Source organism: Leucopleurus acutus (genome assembly GCF_964270905.1).
Source record: "Leucopleurus acutus genome assembly, chromosome: 10".
In the NCBI taxonomy this organism is placed as follows: Eukaryota; Metazoa; Chordata; class Mammalia; order Artiodactyla; family Delphinidae; genus Leucopleurus; species Leucopleurus acutus.
Genome location: NC_139153.1, coordinates 6,272,619 through 6,299,389, shown reverse-complemented (window position 1 = coordinate 6,299,389; position 26,771 = coordinate 6,272,619). Strand labels below are relative to the sequence as shown.

The 26,771-nt window shown below is 47.8% G+C and overlaps 1 protein-coding gene across 3 annotated transcripts in view; it reads left to right on the top strand.

The window, feature by feature from the left end:
- The window catches only part of ATG7 (autophagy related 7), a gene marked incomplete at its 5' end in the record, with an annotated part of 227,864 nt that overhangs the window by 187,812 nt on the left and 13,281 nt on the right, over positions 1–26,771 (top strand). The gene's annotated exons all lie outside the window — the stretch shown is intronic.

Genomic DNA, 26,771 nt, shown 5'->3' with positions numbered 1-26,771 from the left:
GGAACCTGTCTATTTATGTAAAGTGAGACCCACTTGCAAGTGCACCTTTCGGAGCCAGCGCTCAAATTTTCCCTGACTTAGTTGCTCCCGTGGTGTTTCAAATATCTTCCCGTAAATCAGGCAGCCAGCACCCCGTATTTGTGAGGATTATTTACTGGGTCTTGTGATTCAGCCCAGGATCCTGATAGTGACCTTGGATTGGTGATATAAATAGACTAGGATTTGCCAATGGCTATTTTTATAAAGGAAGCTTTCTAAGTTGATTTCTTTGAACCCAGAATGACTTCCTCCCTCTGGCTTCCCCTGTTTTCCTCCACGGCTGGGGAGATCCTCTCTTCATTCTTCCTGCCTATCTTTCCCCTCCCCCAGCCAGCTGGTGTCTGCAGAAATCAGAAGGAAGGTACGTGCCTGACACAGAGCTGCCTGAAATTGAATATCTTCACCTCCTTTCAGGATCATCTTTCTTTTATCCGGCCCAAGAATGGCACCTGCCCCGCCCTACAGGCCACAGGATCTCTGGGACTGGATGCCTTGTCTGAAATAGATATCCACCGGCTCTCAAGCAGAACAATTCCCTACTTCGTATCTGAACATATATTTTACAGTATTACCTCTTGTTTGTCTTTGCAGGTTTGCCCCTGCCCCAACTTTTTAAAAAAGATCCTAAGTAGAGTTACTGCTAATGAACCAGACTGCCTCCCTTGAGGTCCCCTACTTTTTCCCTACCCCAGCCAGCCTCCCTGTGCCCAGCCTTGCATGCCCACCCCAAGTGACGCAGAGGCAGTGGTGCCTGATCAGGCCTTCCCAGAGGACATCTTTGCCCCACTGGGCCTCCAAAGCTCTCTTCCTTAAGGGGGCCTCCACCCTGCCCACATCCACCATAGTAAGTGTGCTGTCAGCTGGGAGAAGCTTGCTGTTCTTTGCATCCTTTTCCCAGGTTTTCATGCTGAAAACAGCACATTCTCAACATGAAACAAAAATTGATTCTGCTCTCTTTTTCACCTTGTGTTTTTGACCATGCTGTTCTTGGCAGTCAAACTTCCAGGCTTGGGGGTAGAATTGATAGCTTAAAGTGTAAATGTTAAATTGGTTGGCAAAATGCCATTTGGAATCTTAGCTCCCTTGGATAATTTACCAGCATGTGTGGCTTCACCCACCCAGTGGCCTTGAGTGTCTTCTTAACTTTACAACTGGTTTGCCTCTTGGAGCTCCCCCACCCTTCCACCCGCCAGCCAGCCCTGAGTGTTGGACCCCTTCTCCCTTCCTGGGCCAAGTGCTGGAAGTAGAGAGACTGTCTTCGATTTCTGAGTTCCACCAGAAGCTCAGAGTCTGGTGCTGTGGTCTCGCCAGAGGGACCACAAAACCAGGTCACCAATGATGCTCTGAGCTTTGGTTCTGCCTTGGCATAGGATTAATGTTCCATCTCAGAATAACTATGAAGATCAAATGAAATAATGTATTAATGCTTGAAATGCCTTATGAAAGGTAGAGAGCATAACAACAGCAAGAATAAATATAGTAGCTACTGTTTTATACGTATCTATTGTGTCCCAAGTACTGTGTTTAGTGCTTCATGGGATACATCTCATTTAATTTAATCTTGACAACTATTTTTTAAAAGTATTAGTATGCCGGGTTTTTTTGGTGGTTGTTTTGGTTTTTTTATTTGGTTGTGCTGGGTGTTAGTAAGGCAGGCTCCTTAGTTGCAGCACATGGGCTCCTTAGTTGTGGCAGGCGGGCTCCTTAGTTGTGGCATGCAAACTCTTAGTAACAGCATGCAAGTGGGATCTAGTTCCCCGACCAGGGTTCGAACCTGGGCCCCCTGCATTGGTAGTGCAGAGTTTTATCCATTCCGCCACCAGGGAAGTCCCAGTATGCCCGTTTTATAGAAAGGAAAGTGAAGCTCGAAAAGATGAAGTTACTGGTCAGGATCCCATACCTCGAGAAAGTGATAGAATCAAAATTTGAGTCTGGCCAATTTACGGCCCGTGCTTTCAGCTATTAAGTAGAATTTTCCCCTCCCCATTTCAGGATTGGTAAGAGAAGCATAATTAACTTTCAAGATGGGCATTTATAGTTCTTTTCCTTGGGATACCTATTTTACCTTCCATTTTCAGATCAACAAGCAGTTTCTTGTGCTCAACCCTTAATCCCTTCAGCAGAAGGAACTCAGTGCTTTTCCCACTGGGAGAGGGAGGCTTGGGATGTGGCTGCTTGTTCCAGGAGACGCTGCCCACTCGTCGCCCACACTGAACCTCCCAGTGCACTGACTGTACCTCAGCCAACGCAACGATGGTTCTTGTGTAAGCCGCTAGCTGTCAAAATGACTAAGGCTCAGAAAGTGCCACTGCATTTCTGTTCCTGGGGTGGGGGATGGGCAATGGACCTAGGAGGGCATTTAGAACCACTCTGCTTTTAAGAGCCTTGGGGCAGCTGTGAGTTCATCAAGCTCCTGGCAGAGCTCGTGGCCAGCCACACGGAGAGTCAGACACAGAGCCCCCATCCTGCAGAAAAGATGGAACAGGCACTGTGACTCATCAGTGTGTGTATATTCGGCAGTAAAGGACAAGGTGCATCAACGGGGAATTCCAAGAGGGGAGAGATGGATACAGGCTCTTGGGACGCCCCCATGAAAGAGCATTTGATCTGGCGCTGGCATGTATGGGTAGAATTGTGAGGAGAGAAGGATATTCCCAGTGAGAGAAACAGCCAAGTGTCTCTGGTCAATGTTCCTGAGAGGACTTGATAGAATTTGCATTTTAATCTTAATTCAAGAAAAGGCACATGATAAAACTTGCCACTTTGCAGAGTGTTCATGTCTTAGGTGAGACACGGTGCAATTTTCTTCAGTGTCTTAACTGAATAGTTGTTGGAGGGAAGTGAAAGTGAGCAAGGTTGTGGTAGCGGTGGTTACATAGACACGTGTGTGTTAAAGCTCATAGAGTTATTCACCAGAAAATCAGGGTTTTTACCATATGTAAGTTTTAGAAATAAATATTTCTTTAAAGCGTGAAAGATGGATCCTTCCCCTCAAAGAGCTTACAGCTTCACGTGAGATTAGGTGGTCACCTGTCTTGCATAGTTAAATACGGTCTCTGCCACGAGAGAGGTTGAACAAAAGAATGTTGGGGAGTGTTGGAGCCAGTGTGGAGCACTGCTGACTGCGGGAAACCTCACCTGTCCTGACGGCTGGGTGGCCTGTGCGGTGTGGTCTTAGAGTGGAGAGTGGTCAGAATAGAGGCGCGGGAGCAGGGACATGTCTTGGGACAGCTCACGTTTCCTCACCAAGTAAGATATATAGATGGCAGATAAGCACATGAAAAGATGTTCTGCATCATCTGTCATCGGAGAATTCTAACTTATAGCAATAATGAGATACTATCACACACCCATTAGAATGGCCCAAATCCAAAACACTGACAACACCAAATGTTGGCAAGGATGTGGAGTAACAGGAACATTCATTGCTGGTGGGAATGCAAAATGGTGCAGCCAGTTTGGAAGACAGTTTGGTGGCTTCTTACAAAACTCACATGCTCTTACCATCCATCCAGCAATCACACTCCTTGGTGTCTCCCCACATGAACTGAAAACCTATGTCCATACAAAAGCCTGCACACAGGTATTTATAGCAACTTTATTCATAACTGCCAGAACTTGGAGGCACCAAGATGTCCTTCAATAGGTGAATGGGTAAGCAAACTGTGATACATCCAGATAATGGAATATTATTCAGTGCTAGAAAGGAATGAGCTATCAAGCCATGAAGGAAAACTTAAGTGCATGTTAGTAAGTGAAAGAAGCCAGTCTGAAAAGGCTATGCACTGTATGATTCCAATGATATTACAGTCTGGAAGAGGCAAAAATATGGAGGTGTTAAAAGCTCATTGGTTGCCAAGGGCCGGGGGAGAGAGAGGATAAATAAGTCGGCAGAGCACAGAGGATTTTTAGGGCAGTGGAGAAAAAAAAGGCTCCATCCCTGTCCTTTAGGACGTCTGTCCAGCTGGGGACACAGAGGCAGTGCAGAGGGAGCGGAGGAACTGTGGATTCTTCCTCTGTTCCTAGAAGAAGTCAAAGGAGGAAACTTACCGGCCTTGGGGGCTCCCAGCGGATTCTAAAGGAAGAGACACATCTAAGATGTGACTAGAAAGAGCGGCAAACAGAAAGAAAGCAAGAAAACCATTCTACGCCACAGAAACTGCACGTGGAAAGGCCTAGACTAGGTGAGAGAAAGGAGGACAAACCATGTGTGACTCAGATGGCTCAGCAGAGCTAGGAGCCTGGGCAGGGAGGCTGAGGCCGGAAGGCTGAGCCACGCAGGGCGTGGTCGGCTGCACGAGGACGTGGGAACTTCACGTGGAGAGCTGTGGACACTGGAGGGTTTTGAGCAGGGTGACATGATCAGATCGCTGCTTCAGAACGATGGCCCCGGAGTGCAGGACAGACTGGAGATGACGCGCTGGCCCTCTTAAGAGGGACAGTGGCTTGGCTGAGGGCAGGCTGGAGGGAAGTGGAGGAAGTGAGAGGGTGTAATCTTCAGGCCCTGATGACCGGGTGGGTGGGTGGTGAGGTGGTGGGGCCTCCCTGGGCTCTGGGTCTCGCTCAGATGGCGGGTGGTGGGGGGCACAGAGAGGAGGATGAGCATCTGGGAGAGGAAGGTGAGGGACTAAAGCTAGCAAGGTTGATTAGAGCTGTGCTCTGACAGAGCTGAACGCCAGCACAGAGAATTTGTCTTAAAACCCACGGAAGGCACAGTCTTGCTGCAAATCACTGTTCTGTTAGCACTCTTTTCTTTGACACATCAGACTTCAGCCAGAACCTGGAATATAGATGGACATCTGGGAATTGTTAGATTCCAGAATAAACATTTGACAGCCTTTGCAGTCCTAAAGTGGCCTGTACCCAAACTGACAATCGGGGGCTTGCTGAAGTGTGGAGGGAAACTCGACGTGAGCCTCAGAGCCAATGCAGTTGGTTAAAAGAGAATACCTTTTGTTGAATTCTAACAATTATTTTTTAAAATATTGAATTTAAACAGTAAGGCAGACAATAGAAACAATCTTAATCCCTCTTGACCCCAGTTTTCTCATCTGGTAAATGAAGGAAGACCTGTTGATCTCAGAGTTCCCTTCCAGCTCTGAAATTCTAGCCTAATAAAAATTTTCACCAAGATTTTTTTAAAAAGACTCATGTGAATAAATGCACAGAGTACATTGCTATCCCTTATTGAGCTTCAAACATTTTTTAATCCAAAATTTTAATTTTGAAACTCCAACTTGCCAGATTTCGCAGAGTATAAATCCCCTGACCAGTAAAGTGTTATTATTTGAAAATACTGTAGCCTCTGAAGCTCTGAGTTTACAAGGCAAGGAGAGAGGAAGGAAGGGAGGAAGGCAATAAAGTTCCACATTTTCAGCAATGAATATCCTGATACTAATAGAATGCAAAGCTAACAGCTATCTTGTGTCATATAAGGAACCCGGATGCAATTATAATCTCCATTTTATTAGTGAAGAAATATATAGGTGCAGGTGATGATTTCAGACCCTGTGCTTCCTTGGCGGAATATGTCTGGATAGTGAATCTTACTCAGATTCTGTTCTGATGCTATTCTTAGAATTGACTTGAGAAGCGGTCGCCCCCAGCTCCTTTTCTCAGAGCAGACGGCAATCTGGGGACGAGCTGTCTTACACTCATGCTCACAGTATTGTTTGTTGTCACCACTGAAGTCAGTCGGTGAAAGGAGTTTTCCTACTTCCTGAAACATTTTTTGTTTCAACACAATTATCTTCACTTTCTCCTTCCCGTCCCCACTTTCAGATAATGACACTTTTGGGGGGCATTTTAAAAGGGAAATAGTTTGGGGGCCACATTCATACAGCTTGAGGCTGTGCTGGTCTTGCAGTGAGTAAGGGGAGGAGGGAGCCTGCCAGATGCCTAAATGGCGGCTCTGTGCTTGAGACTTCCGCACGTAAATTCATCTGATTTTCATAGGAATGTTGTGAGATCAGGAAGCTGAGGCTCAGCGCAATTCAGTAAACTTACCCAGGATCACACAGCTGAAAGGGGGCAGAGCTGGGACTTGAACCCACTTTGGGCAGACCCCACAACTCAGCGTGCTGCTCTACCGTGATTAGGGGACCCTGGTTAGAATCCCTCCTCCAGCAGTGTTCCGGTAGAGAACCAGCATGTCTGAAATGCCACTGTCTTCCTAGCGTTTGTTCATTGAACAGACAAGTGGAGATGACGCATCCACCTCCCTCATGAGGACATTTTAAGGATTAAAGAGAGGTAATCCCTATAAGAGTTTTGGTTTATAACTGGACAGTAAATGCCTGCTCAAGGGTAGTTTTGTTTGTTTGTTTGTTTTGCTGTACGCGGGCCTCCCACTGTTGTGGCCTCTCCCGTTGTGGAGCACAGGCTCCGGACACGCAGGCTCAGCGGCCATGGGTCACGGGCCCAGCCGCTCCGCGGCATGTGGGATCTTCCCGAACCAGGGCGCGAACCCGTGTCCCCTGCATCGGCAGGCGGACTCTCAACCACTGCGCCACCAGGGAAGCCCCTCAACGGTAGTTTTTATGGCTACTAACAGTGGCTTCTGTGCGAGGCTCCGGACCAGACAGGCTGGGGGAATCAGACTGAGGTGGACGCGTCCTCCCCCTGCCCTGGAGGAGCTAGCAGAGGAGGAAATGGCTCCAAAACAAATAACAAGCGAAAGCAGAACCTCAGCTCGCAGCCTCTGCGTCTCTGACGTCGCCCACTTCCCTCCCAGCAGAGGTGACGTGGACGTGACAAGCGCAATCACGGAAATCACTCTGGATCTGGGCCTCGGTGTGTCAGTGACCAACAGTGTGTTTAAAAAGTCCTTAAATAGCATTTAGTGGGAGCCCTCCCCCTCCTCTGCCTCCCGTCTTCCCTGCATCTCCCACCGCACCCCACCCCCAAGAATTAGGCACAGTTGTGAGTCCTGGGGGTGGGGGGGGTCAACATTCTGCAGGCAGGTGAGCATTTTCTAGCACTTGGGGCTGCCTTGTTCGCATAAGGGGAGGGAACTGTTGCTCCAGGCCACACCCGGGATGGGAGAGGGAGGAGAGCCGAGTGGACAGCTGCGTGGTGGCCTCTTCTGTAACATGGGGATGATGGTAGAAATGCTTGCCTAACAGAGGTGTTGGGGGGATAGCTGATCATGGATAACAGGCGTAGCGCATGTGAGATCTGTAGAGCACTCAGCAGAGCTTGATTGCCATTACTAATAATGAGTCGGGAGGGCCTGCAGCACAGGAAACAGCTAGATGTATGAGAGCGCTGGCTGTGCAGGCCACAGGCTGACAGTGCTAACAGAAATCCCACGGGGGCTGGGACCAGCCTGGGAAAGGCTGGCTGAGAGAAGCGGCGGCGGAGTGGCGACTCGTCAGCCGAGTGTGGGTGTGCGTTGGTGTGGGACGGGCAGACAGTCTGGGCTCTGGGCGGGGTGGGCACACTGACGGCAGGGGAGCCGGAGGGAGCACGTTGAGTGGGGGGCGTTCAAGACCCTCAGATGCCAGACTTGGCACCCAAATGGTCTCTTTCTAATGCCTCCAGGGCCTGCCATGGGATGAACTTTGATGCTCCTTCCAGGAAGCTTTGTGGGGAATTTTCCAGGCATCCAGTGGCTCTAGATGGTGGCTGTACCAACAGTGACAAAGTCGATGACTGTCTTAGTGCCTCCTGATACTGTGCTAACTCTTTATGTCACTGGTGTCACCGCTAACTCATGAGGGGCTACTGTCGTTATCCTCGTTTTATAGACAGCGACATCGAGGGACAAAGAGCTTGCCTGACTTGCCCCCAGGTCATCAGCTAGTAAGTGGCCAAGCCAGGGTTCCATTTAGATCTGTCTCTCCCCAGAATGCAAGCCCTTAACCCAGCAGTATAAGGGGGCTCTGGGGAGGAGAAGATTTTCGTGCCTCCCCAGCCTGTTCACCTGCTTCCACCTGGGTCTCCTCTGTGTGGGAACTTCCCTGTGGAGGGTTCAGCCACTGGAGACAGCACATGTCCTTGGTGTAGCATCAGGGAGCCCTGACATCCTGAAGCCAGGAGTCATGTCTTTTGGGAACTTCCCACCTTCCCCTTTTGTGTCCTCACTCCTTTTTCCTAACTAGAGGTGGCTTTACAGAAATGTGGAAGGTGATTCTGTGCTAGGAGACCCTGGGGAATTCCTGAATAAGCTCAGGACTTACTAATCAATCAGAAAAGCCCATGAGCGTCACAGCGGAGTCCACAGCTCCACCTGGCCAAGGGAGTCAGCAGGGTGTGGGCAAGGCCTCCTGAGTGGCTGCACAGGGCTGGGATGGCTGGGAACAGAAGCAGTCATGCCCCAAGGTGACAGACATCATTCTTAATGGAATTGAGACTAGTCTCTAGTGCTCTTTTATATTAAAATGCTGCAGCCAATTTTAACAGTGTTTACTGGGCAGTTCCATGTGACTGTGAACAATGGATTCAAACAAGGCACAATATTCACACTAGCCTGTTGAACGCCCACTGTGTATCCTCCACACCAGGCCTGATGTGCCTGCACTTAAGCATGGACGCATCATGGCGGGGCTGCCGGGAATCGTAGGCAGGCTGTGAATCCCCGCACTGTTTTGATTTGGTGTTTGAAGGCGCCTTTTTACAAATTAGTAGACATCTCTGGATCTACAGTCAAACAGAGAAGAGGTCCAGTCCCAGTCAGCCACCTACCAGCCCTGTGGCCTCTAGCCGCTTGCTTTCCCTCTCTCAGCTTTGTTTCCTCGCCTGTAAAATCGACACACATTCAGGGTTCTTCAGAAGGGTTAATGAAATTGTGTGGCCACACTTTGTGAAGCACCTTGTAAGTGTTGCCAGCAATTTAGTGTCATATAGGAAATGCTTCCTTGGTGTTTGTAACGCCCAACTCAAGTCCTTCCCGAGAGCATCCCTAACTTGTAAGGATCAACCAAAAGTTGTGATGGTAGTTTTTTTGTTTTGTTTTTTTTATTTTATTTATTTTTGTCCGCGTTAGGTCTTCATCGCTGCATGGGCTTTCTCTAGCTGCGGCGAGCGGGAGCTGCTCTTTGTTGCGGTGCGTGGGCTTCTCGTTGCGGTGGCTTCTCTTGTTGTGGAGCCCGGGCTCTAGGCACACGGGCTTCAGTAATTGTGACATGCGGGCTTCAGTGGTTGTGGCACATGGGCTCAGTAGTCGTGGTCACGGGCCCTAGAACGCAGGCTCAGTAGTTGTGGCGCCCGGGCTTAGTTGCTCCGTGGCATGTGGGATCTTCCCAGACCAGGGCTCGAACCCATGTCCCCTGCATTGGCCGGTGGATTCTTAACCACTGTGTCACCAGGGAAGCCCTGTGATGGTGGTTCTGTACATGTTTGACCTATAAAATAAAGTCAGCATCTTTCCCTTCTCATTTTTGGAGTGCGTGATGGTAGGTGATCACTTCTGTTAAGATGGTCTTCAGAAAATTCTTACCCAAAGATTATTTTACCCTCTATCCTGGTGACCCATCTCATATGAGGCATATCCATTTAGCCTATCTCTGGGCCTAGAGAGAGGAAGGGGGAGGATGCTTTTTAATTTTTACCATATGTGTGACCTGTCCCCAGTCAACGTTTAGGCAGAGGTGAGGGCTCCGGTGTTCGATTTCGAGTCATCGGGAAATCCACCCCGCTGTTCCTCGGGGAGCCCTAAACGTTGATTTGCCTTTGGGAGGGCGGGGGTTTCGGTGAAACCTGATTTACAGCATCACCCTGGTACTGATTTCCTTTCACATACTCTAAAGGAAGTGCTCTGGCGATACTGGCACTGAGCAAGTAACAAAGGGTTTAAAACGCCAGCTCTGGAAACAAAACTGCACCTTGTGATGTTAGGATGATTGAACCGCACCTGAGCTCCGAGTCCAGCTAAAACAACAGTTGCTAAATGCAGCTAACATGGAAAAACTAGAGAAGAAGAGGGAAAATCAGCCAAACCCATGGCCAGGGATGGAGAGAGGGGGCAGTGGTGGGACACAGTCTTGTGTTTCCACTTGCCGGGTGCGGACACTGGCTGTGGGAACTCCGTGACTTAAAGTCCAGTTGAAAGAACTGCTTTTATCATTTCGAGTTTGCAGCCCCAGGCCAAAACAGACAAAACAATTTTTAAAAGTCTCAGTTCAAAAGCAGTTTGAAACATTCTCTTTTTCTCACGTGAATGTCTCCATCAAAAGGAACCCCAAAGGAACCCCAAATCTCTCCACTGTCCTGTGTGCCCCTCCTCTGATTGCCTACCTGGCAGGCTCCCCCAGGTTCACTGACTAACCCAATTAACTGGCTCCCCTGGGTGAACCGTGGCTCAGTTAAGCTGAATTTGAAGCACGTAAAATGAAGGAAGGCATTTCCTTCCAGCCATGGGCAGCGCAGCCTGTTCTGCTGCTGTCACCACAGGGAAACCCGAGCCGGAGAGCTGCGAACGGGGGTGCAGGGGTTCCCTGCAACTGTGGCGGGTTACAAAGTAGAAAAGCACCGCGTAAAGTGGTGGCAGCTGCTCCACGTCTCTCAGAAAAGCCAAAGAATTCTAATAAAGAATGTACGGTCTATTTTTAATGCTCCTAATAAATACCATGCATTCTGAGTCTATAGCAGACCCCCCATTATCCTGTCATCTTCCAGGTGAGGGTCTGTACTTTGCAGATCATTAGGAACACGACTCTGTCAGTGAGCAGACACTTCAAACGACAACACAGAAACAAACTCCATAGATTCTGCGTTTCCCCTCGCTGCTTCAGGATTGGGGTGGAATTTGTAGGGGCATTTATCCCTCTGTCTGCTCAAATCTGACATGAGTTATTTCCTGAGGAGGAGACAGACTGCTCTCCTCTCCAGCCTGAGTGACTGACTCATAGAGGGTCACAGGAAATCACTGGTGGGTTTTTTTACTCCCTGTCCTTGTATTTGATAGATACTTACGTGGTTGTTGATGGATTGAGCATCTTTTATTCAGCTGGTATGAATATCTAGATATAGTCATTTTTTTAATCAGATGACCAGGTACTGAGAAAATTGTAGCGTACTTTGTGTATAAAATGGAGATTCCGCCTCTCTCACAGGACTGTTTGAAAGATCAGAAGTGCTCTTGTGATAGCTGACTCGACCCAGGGAAAGGAAAAATTCCGTTTCTCCCGACTGACAGAAAACTTTGGTATTCCAAATGTGCAGGTCTTTTTCCCACACCAAGAAATTCTCTGATTCTCTGCAGACACCAGCTGGGTGTCCTACAATTCAATTCCATTCTGACACCATCTATCTGGAGGTAGAATCAGATGCCACAGGTTAAGGGCTCAGGCCTGCAAGACTCCCCCTCCAACAAGACTCTCTCCTCAGGTGACCCACGACTTCTGTCCGACTTGGCTACAAATCGAGAGTTCCCACGACCCCCTCCCCAGGTTCATAATTTGCTAGAATGGCTCTCAGAACTCAGGATACAGGGACGCAACTCAGGAACAACAAAGTGGAAGAGATGCATAGAGCAAGGTATGGGGGAGGGGGCATGGAGCCGTAGCCCTCTCTCACCCTCTCAACACCTCCCAGGTGTTCACAAACCCTGTACTTTAGGGACTTTTATGGAGGCTTCATCTTGTAGACGTGATCAGTTATTAACTCAATCTCCAGCCCCTCTCCCTTCCCCAGAGGATGGGGGCGAGGCTGAAAATTCCAAGCTTACAATCATGGCATGGTCTTTCTGGGGACCAGCCCCCATCCTGAAGCCGTCCAGGAAAACACCAAGAGTCACCTCATTAGGACAGAAGGTACTCCTGTCGCCCAGGAAATTCCGAGGGACTTAGGAGCTCTGTGTCAGGAACCTGGGTCAAATATTAGAACAAAAGATGCTCCTAGCGCCTGTATCACTTAGGAAATTATGAAGGTTATAAGAGCTTGGCCAGGAGCCAAGGACAAAGACCAAAAAATATATTTCTTTTTTGTTTGTTTATTCACCCACTTTTTCCTTTATGCATTAAACAAATATTTACTGAACCTTTCTTTAGGCTAGACTCTGACTAGGTACTGTGGCCACAGATGAAAAGAGAATTCTTGCCTTCAGGGAGTTTGCAGCCTAACCATCTCTTTCACTTTTTTCCTTCTTTAATAAAGCTGTCAACTTTTATCCTCCAATACTGTTTCCTTCTTGAGATTCCCACTTTCTAGAGCAAGCAAGAGTCAACCCAAGTTTCCCTTTCTTCGTAGGGTTTTTCCAGGCCAACCTGGGCTGTGTGTTTCACTTTCTCCAGCTGTAAAATAAAGCCCAAAGGGAGCTAACAATATTTCCAAAGCTTGTTGTGAGTTTAAAGCGGAAAAGAAAAAAAGACTGTATACCTCTAAGAAAAAGGTATTAAGTAGGTGACATTTTACTGTCAGTTCTAAGATGTGTTTGCCTAGAGAAATTCTTTTTTGTTTTATTTTTTGTTGTTTTTTTAATAACCGCTTTATTAAAATATAATTCACATACCATACAATTTACCCACTTACGGTGTACAATTCAGTGGTTTTTAGCATTTTCACAGAGTTGTGCAACTATTACCACAATCAATTTTGGAACATTTTTATCACCCCCAAAAGAAATCCCATACCTATGAACAATCACTCAGCTCTTCCTTCTTTCACTCAATATATTTCTTGTTATATCACAGTATCACACTCAGTATACTGTAAAGCACTATGCTGATACAAACGTGATTACTGCTGCTGTTTCCTAGATTCACGGGCAGAGTATGAGATTCTTGGACCATAACCTGCACTCAGGAACCCCTGCCATGGTAGAGTTTTGACTGTATTTTAAGTTGCTAAACAATAATAATCCTTATAAACAATAGAACTGTTAATAACGTCCCTGACTCTTCCTATTACATTTTTTCAAATTGCTAATTATTATTGGTATACAGCAAAAATTGAGTTTTGTATGTTGATTGTGTATCTAACAACATTGTTGACCTTTCTTATTAGTTTTAATAGTTTGAGAATTCTTTCACATTTTCAGTGTAGATCATCGTATCTTTTGCAAGTAGAAATAGTTTGGGCTCTTCTCTTCCAATTTGTATACCTCATTTCTTTTTCTTGTTTTCTTTTCCCCCTTTGGCTAAGGCTGCCAAAATAATGTTGAATTAAAGCCCTAGTAGCAGATTCCTTGAATTGTTCCTAACTTTACTGAGAATGCTTCTAAAGTTTTACCATTTATCGTGATACTCACCATAGGTTTTACTAGGTTAAGGAATCTCCTTTTGGTTTTAGATTTGCAGTTTTATTAAAATTATGACTCAGCGTTAGAAACACTTCCTGCGTCTATTGAGATGTTTCTTTTTTTGTCCTTTTGTAAAAAGTAGTAGTGTGGTATATTAAATTACTAGATTTTTAGAAAAAATGTTGAACCATCTTTGCATTTCTGAGATAATATTCTTCCCTTTGTCCCAGAGTGACTATTTCCTGTAGTTAAGAATTTGTATTCCTAAGAACTAACTCCCAGGTATTAGTGACACCGGACTATTTTTCATGTAAAACCAGTGCCTCACAACATTCAGCCGGGTGTGTTAGGATTGTGTGGGAAGGAACACTGGGATTTGTGTTCATGAGCGTGATTGTTACCATGTACACCCCACAGAGTTTACTCAGGAAGCAAACATATCAAAGTTTGAGAACCTTCTATCCTACAAAGGACTTTAACTGCGTAGGAAGCAGTATACTACCTTCCTGCTTTAGGATTTATCACCCTTATCTACACAGAAATGCATCAGTGAACTGATTTGGGGTAACTCCTCTTTCCCTGCCTATTGGTTTGAATCATGAAATCTTTCCTACTTTGCCTGTTGGTTGAAGATCACCCACGCAATAATTTCTGCTTCAGCTGTGGGCTTTCTGTTGTCTTCTCATTTGGGAGACCATGGGAATAGGCATGGCAAAGAACACAAACACATTAGTGAAGCAAGGTCCTGCTTACTTTTTAGTTTGAAAGGTAATCGTTTCACAAGGCAAGGTTTTCTGTACTGATTCTTGTTTTCAGCCCATGAGAATGTTGACTTCATTCAATAAATATTTCTTGAGCTGCTGTCATCAAGTATCAGGCCCTGTTAATATGTCCAGGTATATCGAGTTATAATGGCACATACCTTACAAAAAACACCCATCATCTGTCCTGCCTTCAGAAAGCTTACGGTCAGCCATTTATTAGCACTAATATCCAGTAAGTCGGACGGATGTGCACTTCCTGTGTGGTGGCCACCGCCAGAGACCCTGAGACCACAGCAGAAAAAGCTCGTCTCTGACACTATGGCCCAGCGTCCAGTCCAGTACGGGAGACAAAACAAAGCACACATGAGACTTCAAAACAACATTACAAGAATAAGCTCACACTTCGAGGACACAGTAGCGGAGGAGTCATATGTAAAATGTCGCCAGACTCACAACCACATAACCTGTCAGACTGTTGGTGGGGATGAGAGAGGTAGGGAGGAGGGTTTCTGCAAAATGGATAGGCATTTCAAAGGTGGGCCTGGGGGGCATTTCAGGTAAGCGAAATACTGCATCGCAAGCCCGGTTGATAACAGGGAGTGGTACAGCCAGGTGACAGTGGTGACCAGCCAGTGTAGCTGGATAAGAAGGCACCTGAGGAGGGATGGAAGGAAGGGCAAGGGACGGAAGGAAGGACAAGGGATAGAGAGCCGGCCTGGGTGCAGGTGCATTTCCACCCGAGGGTGCTGGGGCCGGGGCAGCTCTGCGCTGGTCAGTCAGCCACAGGCCGGGTCTCTCTCATGTTCTTCCCTTGCAGTGACTGTCCTTCACCATCCCCTCCTGCCGACTTCCCTCATGCTTACTCCTTGTTCATTGGGAGGTGCTGGCCTGTGGGGGACCCTCTGGCCCTGGCTGGAGGGAGTGGGGCAGAGGCAGGCCTGAGGCCTGGATGACCCGTGCGGACAGAGCTGCCACAGGTGTGCTGTAATATCCTTCCCACGTCTGCAGACATGACGAAACACACTCTGTCTGCTGTGAACAATTCATTCATTAGTCAGAGCTGCTCACAGGGCGAGTGAGCAAACGGCACGTTCTCCTCAGGAAAAGTCCTGGCTGTGTGTCCACAGGCTTCCTTCTGCTGAACGGGCTGCCCGTCAATGTGTTGAACATCCTAAGATAAACTTTTTCTTTTTCAACATCTTTATTGGAGTATAATTGCTTTACAGTGTTGTGTTAGTTTCTGCTGTATAACAAAGTGAATCAGCTCTATGCATACGTATATCCCCATATCTCCTCCCTCTTGCGTCTCCCTCCCTCCCACCCTCCCTATCCAAGCCCTCTAGGTGGTCACAAAGCACCAAGCTGATCTCCCTGTGCTATGTGGCTGCTTCCCACTAGCTATCTATTTTACATTTGGTAGTGTATATATGTCCATGCCTCTCTCTCACTTCATCCCAGCTTACCCTTCCCCCTCCCCGTGTCCTCAAGTCCTTCTCTATGTCTGCATCTTTATTCCTGTCCTGCCCCTAGGTTCATGAGAACCTTTGTTTTTTTTTGTTTTTTTTTTTTTTTTAGATTCCATATATATGTGTTAGCATACGGCATTTGTTTTTCTCTTTCTGACTTACTTCACTGTGTGACAGACTCTAGGTCCATCCACCTCACTACACATAACTCAATTTCGTTTCTTTTTATGGTTGAGTAATATTCCATTGTATGTATGTGCCACATCTTCTTTATCCATTCACTAAGATAAACTTTTGAATTTAAAGAGTCATAATGACCTGAGTGCATCTTGGCCCAGGAATCACTTCCATCCCTCCTTTCATGGTTTTCTGAGAAACTTGGATGCTGAACTGTGAAGTAAAGGTTTGCTTTAGTTGTAAACGGAAATGTAAGAACAATGCAAATTCTTCCCACTGGCACCCAGCCTGGACCTCACCTCCTCATGAAATGTGCCCCCAGCCCCAAGATGGACCGTCACCCTCCTGATCACTACCTCCATCTGTGACCCCGTCTAGCCGTGATCTTTGTCTCTCTGGTTCTTCTGAGTAATGAATAGTAACCCTTCACGTTTGTTTTACTCTTGAAAATGAGGAGTGCCTTCCTCCCATGGTCCCAGGTGAGAGACCTCTCACCGCAGGGCAGGGCAGGGCAGGACAGGGCAGTACTCTCAGCTAGTAGGTTATAGCGCGCGGAGACCCTAGTCATCCTGGCCCCCTGGGAGCGGGAGGCTGTGCAAGGGGCCCAGCCAGTGGAGCAGGGTGAGGCTGGGGAGCTGGGACTCCTGTCGCATCAGCCTGAGGGGTGGGGGAGCTTGCAGCAGGAGCAGCCTTACTCTCGTGTGATGCTTGGCGATTCCTCTCAGCCTGAGGTGAGCAGCTGGGTGCAGCCCGTCTGGGGAGGCAAAGCCATTCCTCACAGGACTCCCCACCTCCTTGCCCTGGTCCTTTGCTGGATGCCACCAGGAGTGCTCGTTCATTTGTGAAGTCCTCAAGCCCACGCATTGGCTTTCAGTAAGCTCCACCCTGACAACAAAGCATTTTGAAGTTTATTAAATGGTTAAAAATGGTCTAGTAATAATAATAACAGCAGCTAACATTTATCCAGTGCTTACTGTGTGCCCAACACACATATACTTTGTTGGCATCATTTAATTTAATCATCAAATTTATTTAATCTTCCCCAGAATCATCACTTTAGAAAGTGATCACTTAAGACTTAGTGAAACGGGGAATTCCCTGGCAGTCCAGTAGTTAGAACTTAGTGCTTCCACTGCTAAGGGCCCAGGTTCAATCCCTGGTTGGAGAACTAAGATCCCACAAGCTGTACGGTGCGGCCAAAATAAAAAAGGGAAACGAAAAGATTGCATTTTATACCAGCACACTGACCAATCCATCACTAAGCTAGGCTCTGTGAGGGACGCAGAGACTGCAGGGGGCATCTGGTCCCTGCCCTCCAGGTGCTTGAGATTCAAAATGGTAAGCAGAGAATTCGCAGAGCTGATTTGGTGCTAAGAATAGGCTTGTTCTTTTATTCCCTCATTTAACAGGCGTTTATTGAGCCTGATAGTTGATTTATGCCTGGTTTATGATGTGTTGGTGCTGAGCGCTGTGTGAGACGCAGCAGACACTGGTCTTAAGGAGCGCATCATCCACAGCGAATAAACCAGAAGTGCGGTGTGCTGGGCCCCGCAGGAGAGGGCTAGTCTACAGGGACGGGTGGGAGGCACAAGGAGGGGTGTGAGCTGGTAGTTAAGAACAGGCTTCTCTCCCAAGGTTAATGATAATCTCCCCATGGGGTGAGGAACTATCTAGATAACATAGGGCATGTTTCCCAACGGTGCCTGACAGGCAGTCAGCAGGCAGGAAGATATATCTACTTTGTTAATGGAGTGGAAGGGCTTTGGAGGAGCCCTGAGTCCGTTCCTCTGCCTGCACACTGGCCCCCGGCCCCCGGTGTCAGTGTTGCCTCGCATACCCGGCTTGGTACCTGGATGCTCACCTGGAGGCTTTCCCAGAGGGGTTGGGAGGGGAGCAGGCCCCAGGCTGGGGGAGGACTGGAAGAAGGGGCCCGAGACAGGCACAGCCTGGAGGCAGAGCAGAGAGTGGGCTTTTCACCTGGAGTCCCGGACCTGGAATCGCCCCCCCACACCCCACACCCCCCACAGACTCAGCGCAGTGCCGCCTGCGGGGCAGGTTGGTCTGGGCTGGCCCCAGGCTGAGCTGCTTAAGCCCCCAGCCCTCATCCCCAGCGCCTCTCAGCATGGCTGTGCGTGTTCATTTAGACCCAGCAAGACCCTTGCCAAGAAAAACAAAGAAAATGATCTCTCAGCGGTTATTTATACTGTAAACCTCCTCTGGAGCGATTTTTTCCCCAGTCCAGCTTGCAGTAATTTATTAAGAAAGATAAAGTGATTTTTAAGTGTGATTTTAAACGAGTTAGGACCATACATAGCTTGCTTTCTGTTCTTCTCCTGCTTGGATTTGATGTTGTTCCCAGAATGAACTTAGACTTACCTTCTTCTCCTGATAGTTTGGGACCACTGAGAAAAATCCCCATTCTGTAAAAAAATAGCCATTACGTAAACACACTGAGGCCGAAACTTTTCTGAGATGACTGAAAACTATCACTACAAACTACTTTCTGAGAAGAGAGAAGAGATGGGAGGGAGTACGTGGAGCTGATTCTTTGAAGATGTTATTTTTTGTAGCCACGGTTCTTCTCTGTTAACCAAAATGCAACTTTCTGAATGTAGTGCCTGCTGTTTATCATCAGACCAAGAGAGAGAAAAGAGAAAAACGAAATAGGCTTGAAGCGCAAAACTCTGAACGGTTTATGAAATGGGCTTTTAAAAAAATATTAAGAGAATGAACCGTTGTTTCTTTTTCATCCTTAAACACTTAAACTCTTTCAAGTTATGGCCAATTAGAAAAAACCTGGAGCGCATCTCGAGGCTCTGATTTCTCACCATCAGAAATGTGTAGCCACAAAGGAGAGGTCAAGAATTGTGGCACTTCTGAGCTGTCTGGGGCTGGAAAAGTACTGACCAGAGGAAAGCCTCTAGCTGGGGCTGTGGGCCTCCGGGCTTCTCCAGCCCATTGGAGTAGCTGTGCCCCTCGGCCAGGCGGGCTGTCAGTTTCACCTGCCCCTGAGGATGGTCAAGCCAAACAAGAAAGGAACTTGAGATTCCAGCGACCCACAGTGAAAAGCTTCTAGAGTCTTAACACTGAGCCTTTCTGCTCTGAGTCGGGCCGTGCCGATGCTGTGGCGGCAGGCAGATGCGCCTTCTGCACAGGCGTCTATATTTAGGTTTGGGCAGGATGTTGCCAAGGTAAAGAAAGGCATGGTCCATGTCGCCTCGGCATGCTGTTTGTCTTGGAACAGAGGCCCTCACCGCCTGTCCCCACGTCTTCTGCTCACAGCCAGGCCCTGTGTTGCCCCCAGGGTTAGACATTCTCACCGAGGAGAAGGCATCTCCCCAGAGCCCAGCAGTTTGGAAGGTGGCAGCGCCCTTCCTGAACGGCTGTCCTTCATGCTGGTGGTACGTGCCACCCGGCAGGGACTGGACACTGAGGTTGCCGCATTGTTTGTTAGCAGGCCGTGTGGTGGAGCCCCAGATGACCCGGGGTGTCCAGTGGCTCATCGCCTGCCTCTCTGAAGCAGTAGTCTTTAAACCCGTAGTGGGCAGCTGCTCTCCCCTGGCTCCGTCTTCTGGGCCTGCTGGCCACCTGGAGACAGAGCCCCAGTCACTGCCTGCCGTCACGTACCTGGCCACCTCGGGACCACCTAAGAGCCTCCCACCTGCAGAAGGGTGGCCCAGCTCAGCGGGCCTTAGCCAACCAGCAGCCCAGAGGCTTCTCCCGGCCTCGAGCCCCCATCCCGGAAGCCTTCCCTGCCCTCCCTGCAGGGGCCTCATTCCTGGCCTCCAGTCCTCGCCTGCACTCCCCGCCCCAGTGCCTTGGCTGCCTGGTATCACCCCAGCTGCGCGTCCAGTTCACACCCCCGTTTGCTTGTGAATCACCTCTTCCAGGAAGCCTTCTGTAGAAGGGCCGATTGATTTCTTCCTGGAATTCCTTACATGGGGGCCTCCCTGGAGACCATGCTGGCATTCCTTCTGGAATGTTCCATCCTTCAGGGCTTAGATCCAGACCATCCTGTGCAGAGCCTTAGCGGAGTGCCCGGACGTTTGCCCCCTCAGCTCAGGCCGCTCCCCTGGGCCGTCTATCAGACACCCTGCCTGCTGTGCCTTACCCTCCTGGCCAGACTGAAGACTGCTGAGGGGAGGGGCCTTACCATCTTAGTCATCGTTCTATCCCCAGAGGCACCTAGCACAGCTCCCAGGTCCCTAAGGTGGAGTCCCGACTTCTGTCACCCTAAGACTGTCCTGCGTCGGCCCCTCGCAGAGCTGGACAGGCTGTGGGAGGTGGTGATGGGACAGCCGCCCTGATAGGGGCCCTCAGGCCCGCGGACTGAGGGGACAGCTGTACGCCCAGTGGGAGGACCCAGCTCTGCAGGTGGATTTGGCATTTGAGGCACGCAGGCTTCCTGTGAGGAGGGCTCGACCCCCTCAGTTTTCGGATTCACAGGGTCCTTGGCACAGACGTGGGGGAGCCCGGGATGAGGCACGGTTGGTTCTGTCTCTGGGAGAGCCATGTGGCTGTTCTCGAGCCTGCCTTCCCAGGGCCTTCAGAGCACCTTGGAACCCCCCGGGACCAGGGCTCCTGCTAGCCTCGTACCCTTGCTCTCAGGGTGAAACACATCTGTCCCTTGTAAAGAATTTCTGCTGATCCCACCAAAAAATGAGCCAAAGCTTGTCACTCTCAGCAGAGAAAAAGCGGTTCCACGTGGGAGGGGCAGAGCCCCCAAACCCCCACCCCCGCCCAAGCCTGCTGCCCACACTGGCCGGCTGGGGATGAGACCCCCTCCATGAGCAGGTCAGCCAGGCCCTGGCTTCTCTGGGCCTCTCAGGGCCGGTGCCTGGGTAGTGGGAGTTTGGAAGCACTGTCCCCAGGACCCAGGTGAGCAGGCTGGAGGGGAACTGAGGGCCTTCTGGTGAGTTGGGAAGTAGCTCATTAGAGACAAGTTAGGAAGCAAGAGGAATGTCTTTATGGATTGCCATTAGTGAGCACAGCCAGCTCCCATAAACCCTCTGGGAAATGTGCAGCCGGTGGCCTGGAGACAGCAGGGCCGGGGGCAGGCCCCACCTTGCCCGCACCCTGCTCCAGCAACAGTGACCATCACCACTGACGCTTGGAGTTTTGTCCTGGCCACGGAGCCTGGACTTCAGGATGGGTCTGTGCCTTCCCAGGACCTTTACCGGGACTGCAGAGGAAGAAAGCCAAAACCTCCACTTCGCAAGAGGTGCAGAGTTTCACGCGCACCTAGGGAGGATGTTTGTGTTCCACGGAGGTCACTGCCCTTGTTTTCAGAGTAAACGTTTGTGTGAGCACACCCGGTGGGGGGCCTCCGGGGAGAGTGGACCCTCTCACCTCTCCTTCCGTGGGCGTGGACCAAGCCTGTGGCTCTGACCCGGGACAGGGCAGCCGAGGACCACCCTGGTGTCTAGGGTTCCACGCCCAGCTCCGCCTATGACCTTGCTTAGGCCGTGTCCCCTCTCTGGGCCTCGGTTTCCCCTTCTGTAACAGTGGGTGGGGGGACTTGATGTGTGTAAGATGATTTCCAGCTCTGACATTTAAGGACTCCGATCCTAGCTATTTATGCTCAGCCTGCTGGTTCTCCCTCCAGGATAGACTTCAGATATGCACACTGCTCTCTGTTTCTCCTGGCACCGTCGGTGATCGTGTTGCTTCCTGCTTAAGTTCAGTGGCTTAGAATAAACCCAGACTCCTCACCATGGACCCTCTCGTCGCAGACCCTCTGCCCCGAGCTTTCCCACCGCAGCCACATCCTCTGCCGACAGTCCCTGGAGCACACGCGCCCGTTCCTGCCTTCAGATCTCTGCGCCTGCCGGTCCCTCCACCAAGAGCCACCCTCCCTCTGCTCTTTGATGGGCTGGCTCCTTCCCATTTTCAGATCTCAGCTTAAATGTTGCCTTCAAGAGGGCTTACAGAAAATCCCTGTCTAAAGCAAATGCTCCTCTGTTACTCCATCTCACACTCCGTGTTTACTCTCCTTCATGGTACTTAGATGTCTTGGAGCTATTTTCTTAGTTCTGGTTGTGTGTTAGTCTCTTGTCGCCCCCACTAGAACGTGAGTTTCACACAATCAGAGGCCTCCTGAGAGTGGGGGCCGTATCTGTCCCGGCCACTGCTGCACACCCAGAGCCTAGCATCGGGCCTGGGATGCAGTGGGTGTTCCCTGTTTGCTGAATGGATAAGTGGCTGGCTGGCTGGATACTCCATAAAGAGTATCGTTTTTCTTCCTGATCTCTCAGTCTCAGGCACCATTCTCCCTCAAGGGTCTGAATGTAGCAATGAGGGAGATGTTACGTAAAACAAGTGTCCATTATGAAGTCCTCAGCCAGTAGCCAAGAGGGTTTGTGTTGCTGTGGCCTCAGCGCAGTTGGACTCAGATTCATTTAACATTTCTTAAGGGCCTGCCTGATGCCAGGTTCCGGGTGAGTGCTTTCCGTTCGTATTTTATTTACCCGTGACAACCTTTGTGAGGGTGGTGGTGGAAACTAAGTCTCAGACAGATGAAGTAACCTCGCCTGAGATCACGGAGCTGTTCAGTGGGAGAGCCCAGATCTGTACTTGGGAGCACCTCGCTCCCTTCCTATCCAGCGCCGCCGAGCTGAGCTGTAGCCGTAACAGGGCGGCGGCCTGGGAAGGGTGTGTGTGACCTCAGATGGCCTCTATTATCCACCCCACGAGGAGGAACCTGGAGCCCAGGGTTGACTGACCATGCGGGGCATCACGGGAACCTGACAGAAGGTCTGTGGCATATCTAGCCCCGGTGACATACAGAGCGTGGGGGCTCTGTTGGGATGAGTGACAGCTGAGAGCCCAGAGGACAGGCCCAGTGATCCTGCCCTCTCTGCGTGACCTGTTAGCTACTTCAGGAAGGCCTTTCTTTTCTTTTCTTTTCTTTCTTTCTCTTTTTTTTTTTTTTTTTTTTTTTAATTTTTGGCTGTGTTGGGTCTTCACTGCTGCACGCGGGCTTTCTCTAGTTGCAGCGAGCAGGGGCTACTCTGTTGCGGTGTGTGGGCTTCTCACTGTGGCGGCTTCTCTTGTTGCAGAGCATGGGCTCTAGGCACAGGCTTCAGCAGTTGCAGCATGTGGGCTCAGTAGTTATGGTTCGTGGGCTCTAGAACACAGGCTCAGTAGTTGTTGCACACGGGCTTAGCTGCTCCACGGCATGTGGGAATCTTCCCGGACCAGGGCTCGAACCCATGTGCCCTGCATTGGCAGGCGGATTCTTAACCACCGTGCCACCAGGGAAGTCCCAAGAAGGCCTTTCTGAGGCGAGCACAGACTCTGTCGTACAGTTACCTTTCAGAGGATAGTTCTCCCGGCAAGATACTCCCTAGGAGCCTCACAGTGACTTATTGCCAGAAGCCACAGTGGCGAGAGAGCATGGGGCATGGAAGCAGAGAGACCTGGGTTTGGATCTGGGCTCTGCTGTTGTCTAGATGTGTGACCCTGGCTGAGTCATCTGCCCTCTGAGCCATCAGCTTTTTATCTGTAAAGATACCATGGTGTGGTAGAGATTAAAGAGGGTCATATTTGAATATGACACAGAATTGGCCCTGGATGATTCTTGTGACTGAGCAGGTGAAGGAATGACATCACAGACAGGAGGAAACAGGTTTGTGGTATTTTCAGCATGAAAAGCTTTAATTAGGCTCTTCTGTGAGATCAGTTACCCACAACTTGTAAGAGCTTACCAAAAAATGTTCATGATGGCAACAGGGATTTTTTTTTTTTTCCAGGTTAAGTTGTGTTCTCAATCATTTCAAGCAAATAACAGCAACTCCTGTGTACCCAGTGTCGGGTACTATTCTGAGCACTTTAAATCCTTTGTCACGACAGCATTATGAGGGATATGCTGTTTTTGTCTTCGTTTTTCAGATGAGAAAACAGAGGAACAGAGAGAACAGGTAAATAGCCCAAGGTCACCCAGCTAGTTAAGTGGCAGAGCAGGGATGCAGTCCAAGAAGTCTGGCTTCAGAGGCAGAGCTTGTTACCCCTCGGCTAAACCATGGGGTGTTGATTGGTGACTAAAGGGGAAATCCTACCCAGGGTAAGAGAAGGCCTGCCATCTAGCTGAGGAAGCAAGGATGCTAGACCGTAATGATTCTGTTCCGCTCAGTGGTTGGAAAATTACACTCAGAGTAAAACGGTTGGGAAACAGTCTGGGTGCTGAAAGGGTGGGAGGGGGCCCCCCTTGGGAACTGCCCACCCTCTGCCTTCTTGCCCGTTTTGGAAAAGTCACAGTATTCCTCTTATCATATGTTTTGGCAATTATTATAAATATGTATTTATATTCTGTGAACCCACACACACACCTTTTAGCTTTTTTTTGCTGAATTTTAAAAATCACATTTATTGAGGTTTAATTTACATACAGTAAAATATATGTAAAAGTGTACCTTTCTATGATTTTTGAGAAACTTACACACCTGTGTAACTACTACCACAATCAAAATATGGACAATGTCTATCACCCCAAAAGGTGAAGATTTCCTTGGGGCCCTTCACACTCAGATCCTGCACCAGCCAGCCCCAGACAATCAAGGGTCTGTTTTCTGCCATTACAGATTCCATCTGTATTTTCTAGGGTTTCATATAAATGCAACATATTTTTTTATTTTTTAAATTTATTTTTACTGAGATGTAATTGACATAAAACATTGTGTAAGTTTGAGGTATACAGCCTGTTGATTTGATACATTTATTTTTGCAATGTCAGTGTTAGCTAACCGCCCCCCATCATGTCCCATAATTATCATTTCTTTGTGTTGAGACCAATTATGACCTATTCTCTTAGCAGCTTTGAAGTTTATGATACAGTATCATTTTGTATAATCACTGTGCTGTGAGCTAGCTCTTCAGGACTTATTTATCTACTAGTTCCAAATTTGTACCCTCCAATTCTCCAGCCCCTCGGCCTCTGGTAACCATCATTCCATTCTCTGTTTTAACAAGTTCGGCTTTTTTAGATTCCACATATGTGATATCATCCAGTATTTGTCTTTCTCTGTGTGTCTTATCTCACTTAGCATAATGCCCTCAGGGTTCATCCTTGTTGTTGAAGATGGCAGTATTTCCTTCTTTCTCATGGCTGAATAGTATATATACAGCATATCTTCTTTACGTGTTCATCTGTTGATAGACACGTTGTTTTCATATCTTGGCTGTTGTGAATAATGCTGCAGTAAACACAGGACTGCATGTATCTTTTTGATACCCTGTTTTCATTTCCTTTGGATAGATACCCAGGATTGGAATTTCTGGATCATAAAGTACTCTTCTTAAATTTTTTTGAGGAACCACTATACTGTTTTCCATAGTGACCGAACCAATTAGCATTCCCATCAACTAGTGCACAAGGATTCTCTTTTTTCCCACATCCTCACCAACATTTGTTACTTGTCTTTTTGATGATAGCCATTCTAACAGGTGTGAGGTGATATCTCACTGTGGTTTTGATTTGCATTTCCCTGATGATTAGTGATGTTAAGCATCTTTTCATGTACCTGTTGGCCATCTGGATGTCTTTGGACAAATGTCTGTTTAGTTCCTCTGCCCAGTTTTTAATCAGATTGTTTGGTTTATTGTTTGGTTTTGTTGTGGTGGTGGTGGTTACTGAGTTGTATGAGTTCTTTATATATTTTGGATATTAACCCCTTATCTCATATATGATTTGCAAATATTTTCTTCCATTCTGTAGATTGCCTTTTTACTTTATGGTTTTTTAGCTGGGCAGAAATGTTTTTGTTGCTTGCGCTTTTGGTGTCATATAAAAAGAATCATTGCCAAGACCAATGTCAAGGAGCTTCTTCCATATCAGGTTTTTAGTATCCGATCTTACATTTAAGTTTTTAATCCGTTTTGAGTTAATTTTTGTGAGCGGTTTAAGATAGGGATCCAATCTCATTTTTCTGCATGTGGTTATCCAGTTTTCGTAACACCATTTATTGAAGAGACTCTCCTTTTCCCATAGAGTGTTATTGGCTCCCTTGTCAAATAATAGCTCTCTATTCTGTTCCGTTGGTCTATGTGTCTGTTTTTATGCCAGTACCATACTGGTTTGATTACTGTAGTTTGTAGTGTAGTGTGAAATCAGGAAGTATGAGGACTCCAGCTTTGTTCTTCTTTCTCAAGACTGCTTTGGCTATTTGGGGCCTTCTGGGGTTCCATACAGATTTTAGGATTGTTTTTTGGAATCATATATTGAATACTCTTTTGTCTGGCTTCTTTTGTTCAGTAAATTTTTGAGATTTATCCATTTTGTTGCATGGGTCAGTAGTTTGTCCTTTTGTATTGCTGAATAGTATCCCATTTTATATCATAATTGTTTATTCACTCATCTATTGATGAGTATTTGTTTCCAGTTTGGGACTATTGAAACTAAAGCTCCAGTGTGTGCTTGTTAAACAAGTCTTCATGTGGACATTTGTTTCCATTTCTCTGAGTGATTACCTAGGACTGGAATTGCTGGGTTATCATATAAGTGTATATTTAATTTTTAAGAAGCTGCCGAACTGTTTATCGAAGTGTCTGTACCATCTCTTCCCATCAGCAGTGTATGAGAGTTCTGGTTCTGCATCCTGGTCAACACTTAGAGCTGGCAGTCTTTCTAATTTTGGCCATTTGAGTGGGTATATGGTTTTTATTTCTGTATTCTAATGATAGTGGATGTTGAACATGTTTTCATGTACTTATTTGCTGTCCGTATATCTTCTTTTGTGACATTTCTTTCAGATCTTTTGCCCATGTTTCCAATCGGTGAGTTATCTTCTTCTTGAATTGTAAGAGTTCTTTATATTTTCTGGACATAGGTCCTTTGTCAGGTATATGCATTGCATGTATTTTCTCAATATCTTTGGCTTGCCTTTTCATTTTCTTAATGTTGTCTTTCAAAAAGCATTGAATTTTGATGAAATCCAGTTTATTAATTTTTTATTTTATGGTTCATACTTTTGGTATTCTAAGAATCCTTTGCCTGCCTCTAAGTCTCATTATTTTTTAATGTTCTTTTCTAGAAGTAGTTTTATGCTTTCTGCTTTTACATATATATGTCCATGATTCATTTCAAATTAATTTCTACGTATGATTTGAGGTAAAGGTCAAGGTTCATTTTTCTCCATGTGGATATCTAAT